The sequence below is a fragment of the Muscardinus avellanarius genome, assembly GCF_963383645.1.
Source record: "Muscardinus avellanarius genome assembly, chromosome: 19".
NCBI lineage: Eukaryota > Metazoa > Chordata > Mammalia > Rodentia > Gliridae > Muscardinus > Muscardinus avellanarius.
The window spans coordinates 37,288,151-37,298,468 of NC_137805.1; positions in this window are offsets into that span (position 1 = coordinate 37,288,151).

A 10,318-nucleotide genomic window follows, 5' to 3' on the forward strand; every position below is an offset into this window, starting at 1 on the left:
ATGCAGGAACACGTTCTGGTCAATTTTTTGTCACATCTGATTTTAGGATGGCATCTTTCACATATATCTGATTAGTAAAATAAAAAATTAAATGCGAGTAAAATAAAAATAATGTGCGTACGGCGGAGTGTGAAAAACACGAGAGAGGTCCAGTACACATGACATGTAAAGTTTTAATGGCACAGCTCTCCCGGGGATCAGGGCGAGGCACCGTGGGGCCCGCGCGCCTGTCCGAAGCTTGAGGACGCGGGCTCTCCTTTTCAAGGTATGCATCTCGCGAGATGAGGATTTACTCACGGGAATGCCCAATTCTCGCGGGGGTTTCAGCCCCTCCCTTGCCCTGCAGAGGTCATGTGACACAAAGTCACATGAGTGCAGGACCCAACTTAACAATATCAAGATATAATTTGAGTAAAATTGGTTTGATATTTTCAAGTATCCATTGATCAAATGCAAGAGAAAATGAGATAGAAATACTCTCTTATAAATTGCCAAATCAGAGTTTTTTTATTGTCTTTTGGGTCGAATACTATTCAGTGCATTTTATCTTCTCCAGTATATCAATGTTTGTGCTTAAAACATAAACTGTCCACATTATTCATTGGCTTAATTGTTAACTACACAAAGTATATGCCAATACATTCTCCTTGTAAAATAATCAAACATTACTGATAAGTAGGGCCCTCTTTGGCCACCATCCCCAGTCTCCAGCACCTTGGGTCTTTCTTACCACTCTTGGTCCTTTCAGTCCTCTGGGCAACTTTGAGGACAGACTGACACTGCCATAGACATGAAAATCAAGACCAACAAATGACCTTACCTGTTGAGAATATCCAACTTGAAGACAGAAGTAAGCAGAGAAAGCCAAATTCAATATACTAATCTCTGGCGTTGATCCCTGGACTGGTAAGAATGGGTAAGCTTCCCTCAGGATTCATTCCACGTTCCACAAGTCAGATCCAGCAGGTTCTGTGCCAAATAAGAATCTGGGTAAGGAATTTTCCTCAGAGGCAAATCCATCTGTCTTTTCAAGAGCAGCCTTGGAGAGCAATCAGCCATCACTAATGGCTCCAAGTACGGCCCCAGGGACCCCCCCCCCCCAGAGCACTGACATCCAGTTCCCCAGAGATAAGTAAAGCTGCCCTGGGGTCATGGAAAAAAGCACACACTAAAAGAGCCTCAGAGAGGCACCATATGTCCAAACAGACTGTGGGGACCTTCAGAGGGGAAATGTGTTAAGAAAACTCATGTCCTGCTTGTCAGAGCCAGAAAGACAAAAGTGTCCTTGGTCACAAGAGCCAAAGACGGGCACATGGCATATACTCTAACAAGTGGGGAATTTTGGTCAATTCTCCTTATCTGTACCACTGGATAAATAAGAGATCTGAAACCATGAATAAATTAGGAGGCATTTTCTAAATTATTTGAAAAAAAATGAATATTAAAACCTACTTTTCACTGGGCATGGTGGCACATGCCTGTAATCCTAGCACTTGGGAGGCTGAAACAGGAGGATCATAGGTTCAAGACCAGCCTCAGCAACTTAGCAAGATTCTCAGCTACCTGGGGAGATCCTGTTTTGATTTTTTTTAAAGGGTTGAAGCTGTAGTTCAGAAATGAATGCCCTTGGGTACAGTCCTGAGTACCAAAACACACAAAAAGCTACTTTTTAAGCCCGTGTGTTGGGTTTATTCCTTAATAATCCTCTCCGGGCAGTTCCAAAAGAAACACCTCATCCCTGTTAGGTGCAGTCCAGAATATCCCTGAGTCTGAAGAAGCAAGTCTCGTTACCTACAAAAGTCAAAGCTCCCCCCAAAAGTAGTCACCCAGCTCCTGACAAGCCCCACTCATAGGATCCAAAGTCACGTATTGCTTATCCGTTCCAGAAGCAGGAAAATGAGATTATAGTTTTTCTCTGCTAAAGTGAAGATTACTGAAGAATTGACCAGACAGGAAATAATGCCCAGAAATAGTGGCATAGGACATAAGCAAGATAACGATCTCTCAGGTGAGGCCTGTCTTCAGTGACAGACAGGGAGAGTAGCCTCTATCTGGGGCCCTACAAAAGACCAGACTTGCTGTGGGGTAAGAGGTTCTGCCATTTTATATGAAAGAAGTAGCCTCCCCCTAGAGGTGGTTGGAGGGGGATTAGATCGCACAATGCTCAGACACGCTGCCACTGCGGCTTCAACTCTGAGAGCCAGTGAGGTCACTCTGCAGAGACATTCCCGCACACCCTGCCAAAGCTCCCCAGAATGTCACCTGTCAGCCTGAGACAGTTGTATCTAGAACAAAGAATCACAGTCCTGATACTCTCAAACCAACTCTCTTCCAGTCACACGGTTGGCAAGTGTGACTTGAAGAAATTTTTATTCAAATCCAGTCTGTGTTCTTAGCCACCACTGCATGCTGGCCTTCGGGAGGGAAATGCAAGGAACCTCATGGACATATACCTTCTGTACAGAGATTTGGAAATCCAGACAAGGTAGGGGAGCCAGGCAGCAACAGCCAAGAAGCAGGAGAGAGCACCAATCCCTTCCCCCCATCCCCATAGTATACAGCCTCCGGTTCTGTATGATAGAATAAAAAGGGTGGAGGTCCCTGGAGTATGGAAACCAATGCTAAGCTCCAGCCCTTCAAGTTGGGCCCTTTCTTTTTCTTTTCTGGCCTGGTCCGAAGACCTTCATACCCACGAATCAAGAAACCTGAATATTACTTCTGGGTCTGCCAATAACAAACTGTATGACTTGGACACTTCCGAAGGTCTCTTTGGAACTCAATTTTTTCATCTAAAATTTGAGGATGATAATTTCCATCTCATCAGGTTGTAGAAAGTGTTAAACCAAATAATGAATATACAGACAGTTTGGGAAACTATAAAATGCTTTCCAAAGGTAAAATTATTATTTTTACAAGACTGTCAGAAGTCAGAGGAAAGAAAGAGCCCCTGAAAAATCACATACTAACCCCTCCACACGTGTATTTTATGTAGGAAAAAAATCCTGAGACCTCAGGAAATTGCTCAAGAATAAAAATGATTCCTGGGGTGATGGATATTATCTGGAGCAAAAACAACTATAATGTGAATAACAATTATAACTGTAATAATAGTGATAAAATGTGAATGAGAGCCAGGGACAAGGATCCCGGGCCCTTAGCTATCCAAGCATCAGTTTTTCCAGTGTTTTATTTATTTATTTTTGGGGGTGATTTATTAGGGATTGAACCCAGGGACATTCAACCTCTGAGCTCTATCTCCAGCTCTTTTTAATTTTTGTTTTGAAACAGTGTTTCACTAAGTTACTGAGGGTCTTTCTAGGTTGCTAAATTTGGCCTTGAACATGGACTCTTCCTGTCTCATCCTCCCAAGTACTGGGATTAAAGGCAGGTGCCCGGCCGGGCGTGGTGGCGCACGCTTGTAATCCCCATGCTTGGGAGGCGGAGACAGGAGGATCGCGCCGGTTCGGAGCCAGCCTCGCTGGCTTAAGAGACCCTGTTTCCACATAAAAAAGTTAAAAAATAGGTCTGGGAGTGTAGCCCGTGGGAGTATATCCCGGAGGTCGAAGGGCTTCCCGGAACCCCAGTACCACCAAAAAAAAATAAAAAAATAAAAATAAATAAAGGCAGGTGCCACCATGCCCAGCTTTTCCCAAGGTTATGGTTTGAAAGTTCCCAGTTTCTTTATGTGCCCTAGATAGCATCTCCCTAACCAAGGTCACAGAGAGAAGAGGCAATAGAACAGAACGTATTGGCCAAGGGAGTGTGAAACAGGTCCACCCTGTGGCAGTCTCTGGGTCTCCATTTTATCATCTCCTATTGCTGCTAGACCTCCTACATCCAATCACATGAAACTGCCATTTTTATAGGTTAAAAATGGCCAGATAACACAATTTTATATGATTCAACTTAATCAGATACGGGCTGCATGTCAGATCATTCTTCTTCTCCCTGTCCCTGGACTTGACCTTGATCCTCAGAGCAGCTTCATCCATCTCACCTGCCTCTTTGCTGAGAGTAAACATTTCCCATAAGGCTCCTCAGTCCTCATGCAAAGCAGCCCTTGCTGGCAACTCTCCAACAAGCTTAGGCACACTAATATCATCAGGTCATGGGCTAAGGAGCTCCTTTCTAGCTTCCCTTCACCCAGTTTCATACACACAATCTCCAAGTTAGGCAGGGGTAACCCTATGTGGTAGGAAACGCTAGCAAGTAGAGAATCCAGGGCTGTGCTGTGTGGCCTGGGACAACATCATCTCCCTCTCCGGCCCTCAGAGTCCTCATCCAAAAACAAGGCTGTAGGATGAGATTAGCAGTCCAGAGGAATCTCTGGGTAGCTTTGAGGAAATGCAGATACCTGGGCCTCCTCTACTAATTCATTTCTAATAGGTCTGGACAGAGGCCTGGGCATCAAAATCTTTCAACCCTTTCCCAGGTGATACGATCTGAACCTGACTTGGAAATCATTTGGCTAGGTGATCCAAAGGCCCCCTGATTCAAAACGGCGCAGAATCTCTGAAGAAGCCTGTGAATCCTCCCGTAGCCCCAGGGTCTGAAGACAAAGGACGGGAGCTCCTAGAAATGGGTATGAGGGCTCCTTAAGCCTAGTTGGGGAGCAGGTCTGCGGAGCCCCAGTTTCCTGACCCCCGCTGCTAGAAGGATGCTTCGGCGAATGACTTCCCCTAGAAGCCTCTCCAAAGCCTCCTTCTCTGATCCAGAGAGCTGAAGCTTTTCATTTTAATTAGCGAACTCTTGCCACTCCGTCGGCTGAGATGGCGATGGAAGGAGGGGAAGGTGGCATGGGAGCTGTTAGCTGGTGTCATTTCTGGACCAGTGGGGGGTTTGGAGGATGGGAGAGTGGCTGAGATTGCAAGGAACCAAATCATACAATTTAAGGAAATGGCTGCGTGTCTTCGGGACATGGTGACTCGGGTTAGTGACTCTGGAACTGCATGCCCCGGTGCCCTGGGGAAGAAGATGCAATGTTAGGCCCACCTGGGATCCCGAGGCCCAGAGGAGAGATGTGTCACATTGAGAATTAAGAAAACTGTTGTAGAGAGGGGGGAAAAAATAAAAAAGCACAGTTTTAACAAAAGAGCCATAGAGAGAGAGAAATAGAAGATGATATTTTTCTAATGCATATTTTATAAGTCTGGACACTCTCAGAGCTGGTAAGGGTGCTCCATGGTCATTTTATTAGTAGTTGATACATTGGAAGAAAGCAGCCTTCCTGGGGTGCCGTAAGTCATGGAATGCCCTGTCCCAGGTATCCAGTAGGAGACAGCGATCACGCCCATGGCTATCTCCAAAGGTAGCTTGTTGGGGCACATTTTCTGGGACCAGCCTGAGCATCTCTTTGATGGGTTTCTCTACCTGTTTGATTCTTGATCCTAATGAAGATGATTTTTAAAAGGAAGGACAATTTAGGAAAATGTCCTTAAACAATTACCCAAACCAGGAAAAGGACCACAGGGAGGACTGTCAGCAGATGTCTTTGGGTTCATCAAATTAAATCCCACACAGGGAAAGGAAGAGGAGGTTGTTTCCAGCCAGTGTGGCTCACAGCCCAACAGGACGTTGGGGCCCCATACCCTGTGATCCAGTCACACTGGCCCGCATGAACCTCACGAGGAACCATCCTGCAGCAGACCCCATACCCACCAGGCTCCTCTGCTGGGATGCTCTCTAATTCTCCTCCCTTCTCATGCCTCTTCCTTCAGGTGCCTGGCCACTTGGCTAGGAAGGACAGTAAATCAAGACTCAGCCATGCTTCCAGTTTTTACTGAATATCCATACATGGTAACTAAGTTGTCATGTTTGGTCTCACCATTGTGGTATGAAGGAGGCGGATACAATGAAATTGTACACACTTGTGTGTAAAAGCATCCCAGGGATGAGTGCTTGGAAGGAGAGATCTAGGAGGCCAGCAAAGAATATGATGAGGATTCAGTCTGGTGAGGACAGGTTCAGTAAGGTACCAGAGGAAGAGACGATTGAGCTGAGATCTCTAAAACTGGGGAAAGCCGAGAGTAGATGGGGAAAGGCCATTTTCAAGGCCCAAAGTGAACTTCTGCGAGAAGCTCGCTAACACTTCTCTGTGTTAGGCAGGATGACCACATATCTTAGTTTGCCTAGGGCAGACCTACTTTATGCTTGTTGTCCAGGACTCACCATTTGGCCCCCAAAATGTCCCCATTTGGATGAAAAATTATATGTTCCTATCATACTTTATCATTCTGTCCATGTAACTGTCTTCCTGCCACACAAAAGCACACATATGTAAACACACATGCACACATGCACACACACACACACACACACACACACACACACACACACACCACTCACATCCACAAAGGGCTGAGCATTCTTTTTTTTTTTTTCTTTGTGGTACTGGCAATTGAATCCAAAGGCATTCTACCTCTGAGCTACACCTTTTTCCCTTTTTATTTTAAAAAAGGATCTTGCTAAGTTGCTGAGGCTGACCTTGAAACTGCTATCCTCCTGTCTCAGCCTAGGACTGAAAATTTGGTTTGTATTGATCCTTTCATGCCCAGCCCTGTACAACACTGGCATATGCATGCAGGTTTCTAGTGGATTTTAAAATATAAGCGAATAAATGATACAGGAATGTGGCCTATAAAGATCCTTAGACCTCCCAAGCCGCCCATCTCAAAGCAGTTGTCTCTCTTTGTACCTTTACGATGCTCCAACGTATATCCATGCAAATTTTGCGTATGTCCAAGGGCCAAGAAAGCTGAAATGTATTTTTTCACAGCTTGACTTGGCCCCAGAAGTTAACAAAAGTATCATCTCATTAGAGGCTATTTGAATAGAAATTATCGGCTTGTTCTTGGAGCGTGGACTTGAGAGCCCTTCATAAGATAATCACTGCTAAATATCTGAAGAGAAACACCCTTATTGGCTTCTAAAAAACCATCCCAGGTCAACCTAACCTCAATTTCTCTCAAAACAATTAGAACTTCAATAAGAATGAAAAAAACAACAGCTTCCACAAGTACCAAGACCTCAAAGAGACAATCAGGAGCACTGCTGGAGGGCTGAGGGGGCCACCGGGGAGGACAGAAGATCCTGGAAGGCAGTCAAAAGCATGCAGTGCACAAACCCACCCTGGTTTTGATGGAGAATAATCCACTGGCCTCCTGTAAGTTCAGAGCTCACTCTTCCACTTTCTGCCCTTTCTGGTTCCACTGAGGACCAAGAATAGATGTGTGTTCCTGTCTGGTCCAATGTGAGCTTCTGGACTTTACAAACACGATGCCTCTTGCTCTGAATGTTCTTTTCTTCTTTCTGCATCTCTTTACTACGTCTGTGATGGTTTCCTGTTTCTCTTGGCCCTTCACGGCCACCCCTTTGTCTAGTTCCTGGTTCATCTCCAGGAGTCCTGCAAGGAGCACAGGTGTGTGACCTGGTGAGGGGAAGACAAGAGGGAATGTGCAAAGTTTTTGGGGTGGGCTCCACTGCCAGCCTCCATGGGGCCCCACTCATTTCAGAGTTTATGTAAATAGTGCCCAGTAGAGCTCAGTTATTCAAATCTTTCTTGTTTGCTCTCAGGAATGATAAAATAATTAATACTAATACTACAAATAATGTGAAATTATCAATGCAATTCTAAATATCATGAAGAATAGGGAGTGGGGTGGGAACAAAAAGGAAACTCACCAAGTACTAAGTGCATGTGTGTCCCTGTCACTGGGAACTACACTGCAATTGCTGTGAGACTACAGTGCACCAATAAAAGTATATTTAAAGCAAAACTAATGAGCCAGGCATGGTGGTGCATGTCTGTTATCCCAGTACCTAGGAGGCTGAGAACGGAGGATCATGGGTTTGAAGCCAGACTCAGCAAAGTAGCAAGACCCTGTTTCAAAATAAAATATAAAAAAGGGGCTATAGGGTATAGCTTTGAGGTAAAATGCTCCTGGGTTCAATCATCCATACCAAAAATAAATAATAAGAATAAGAATAAGAATGAGGAGGAAGAAGAAGAAGAAAAAGAGGAAGAGGAGGAGATAAAAAGGACCCTTTAAGTAGTCCAATTAAAAATGGGCAAATGGCATTGCTGGATCATATGGTGGGTCTGTACCCATTCTTCTGAGGATCCTCCATACTGTTTTCCAAAGTGGTTGTACTAATTTGCAATCCCACTAAGAGTGTACTAGAGTTCCAAGTTCTCCACATCCTTGCCAGCATTTGTGTTCTTGGTGTTTTGAAGGATTGTTATTCTAGTTGGAGTTAGGTGAAATCTCAGGGTAGTTTTGATTTACATCTCTCTGATTGATGGAACCAGCCAAGAGGTCCATCAACAGATGAATGGATTATGAAACTATTGGATATGTACACAATGGAATTCTACTCAGCCATAAAGAAGAACAAAATTATGTCATTTACAGGGAAATGGATGGCACTGGAGAACATTATGCTAAGTGAGATTAATCGTCACAAAAAAATAAGAAATTGGATGCTCTCCCTAATATGCAGAAGCTAGGGAGAAAATGGGTCATAGGAGAAACTCTAGATAAAGGAGAAACTATAGATTAACAAATAAGGTGACCCAACTGAAGGAAGTGGGAGGGGGAAAGAAGGAAGTTCGCTAGTGTACATGATGTACATTCACAAACATATCAAAGCCAATCACTAAGCCAAGCATGAGAAGGAGGGAGGGAGGAAGGAATGGGGTGGGAATTGAGGAAGGGCTAAATGAGTGATATGTGCATGTATGCCTCTACCATCTTGTACCGCATTAGGATGTATGACTACAATGCACCAATAAAATTTTTTAAATAAAAATGGACAAATTATTTGAACAGACATTTCTCAAAAGAAGATTTAAAGACAGGTACATGAAAATATACTCAGTATCATTGATCATCATGGAAATGTAAATTAAAACCACAACTAGATACCCTCTCATCACAGCCAGAACAGCTATTATAAAAAAAAAAGAAATAACAAATGTTGATGAGGCTGAGGAGAAGGGGAATTAAACTTTGAAACCTAAAATATCATCATCATCATCATCATCATCATCATCATCATCATCTTAATAATCTCCTGCTGACCTGGCTGCTTAAATTCATGCAGCTGTGTCCCCTCTTTCTCTGGGCTCCTCTATCAGTCTCTGACAATCTTGAAGATAGAGTCTTCCTACTATCCATTGTCAGCCCTTTACACAGTCAGCAAAAGATTAAATTATCAAAAAATGCATGAATTTAAACCAAAAATGAGAACAGGTGTTAAGCCATATTCTTGATCCAACCTGAAGGCAGAGACATCATAAAACTCACCAAAAATGCAGAAACTTTTCAAAGGTTTAAGTGCTATTTATTTGCTTCATGGAAAATAAATAAATAAAAGATGACCAGAAGACGGCGATCCAGGAGTCTTACCTGCATCTCCGCCTCCAGCATGCCTGCTCTTTGAAACACTTAGGAGAGGGATGATCTTTAAAACAATTTTTTTCACAGAATAGATCTCTAGGTGACCTCTGGGGACATTAAAATAGGGAGGCAGACCTCATCTTGACTTCCAGGTGGCAGGAAGACAATGTGGTCCACAAGAAGGATGCTATGACAATGTGGTCCACGAGAAGGATGCTATGACAATATGGTCCACAAGAAGGATGCTATGACTGACAATGTGGTCCACAGAAGGATGCTATGACAATGTGGTCCACAAGAAGGATGCTATGACTGACAATGTGGTCCACAAGAAGGATGCTATGATAATGTGGTCCACAAGAAGGATGCTATGACATTGTGGTCCACAAGAAGGATGCTATGGCAAAAGTTTGGGAGGCCATCTCTTCTGCCTAGCTTCTTACATGCATTCCTGGGATGACTGATCCCAGACACTGGTGAAGAACTGAATAAGTCTTTTCTGACCCCCCCGCCCTAGAATTCCAAAAGGAGAGAAAAATGTGGGGGAATCAGGGAGCTAGAGAGAAGGTGGGGACGGAGAACTGGAATACTTATCACCTTACTGCACTCCCTCACTTCTCCCAGAGCAGCATGCCCATACCATAGACACCAACACAGAGATGGAAGATTCCAGAGAGCACAATTTAGATGTCTCACCAGAGTAATCACCGGGGGCTCTTCTAGTTCTGACATTCTGTGAGTTTAACATGGAAAAACATTCCACTCAAATCATTGGCACAGCTAGGCGGTGGCTCAGCAATTGCATTTTATGAAATTACCATCTCTCTAAAGTGCAAAATATCTATTTAGGAGCTCTGATTTATTCTTAAGATGAGCTGATTTTTAAATCTTACAATGGCCCTGACTCCCAAACAATATAA